Source organism: Penaeus monodon, chromosome 25, assembly GCF_015228065.2.
Source record: "Penaeus monodon isolate SGIC_2016 chromosome 25, NSTDA_Pmon_1, whole genome shotgun sequence".
NCBI classification, from domain to species: domain Eukaryota; kingdom Metazoa; phylum Arthropoda; class Malacostraca; order Decapoda; family Penaeidae; genus Penaeus; species Penaeus monodon.
Window position 1 is genome coordinate 27,706,084 of NC_051410.1, and position 549 is coordinate 27,706,632.

The following is a 549-nucleotide window of genomic DNA, read 5'->3' on the forward strand; positions in this document are numbered from 1 at the left end:
CTAATAACTTGGTAACCCTGGTAATTACTATTATAATTTTATTTAAATAACATCATCAACAGGGACATTGATATATTCCTGTCGCAATAATAGTCGTGATAAAATTTCTATAGCTAATATTTCTGCCGCATTCGACCAGCTTAGCCTCTGTCCCTTACATTCTTTTCCCTCCTCTCACAATTTAACAGCAGAAAATATAAAGTTTCAAATCTTTCATGTTTTTCGAATGGGAACATTGACAATCAGAAGTGCCCGACGAGGGTAAAGAAGATCGAAGCTGGAGATCTAATACCCATGAGGCTGCCTTTTGTGTGCAGGACGTGGCGCTACGTGCATTTCAGGCAAATTCTGAATGCTGAAGAATGGAGGAAGGAAAAATCGCAGATCCGTCGGTGATGAGAATCACTGAAAGAAGAAAGAGAAGAGAAACAGCCGCGGTACCCATGGAATAAGAAGTCGAAATATTGAACATTGTTTTCTCTGCAGCATGCGCAAGGTGCCAACCTAAATTAAGGCGGAGAAGCCTTGCTCGATAACTCCAATGGCAAT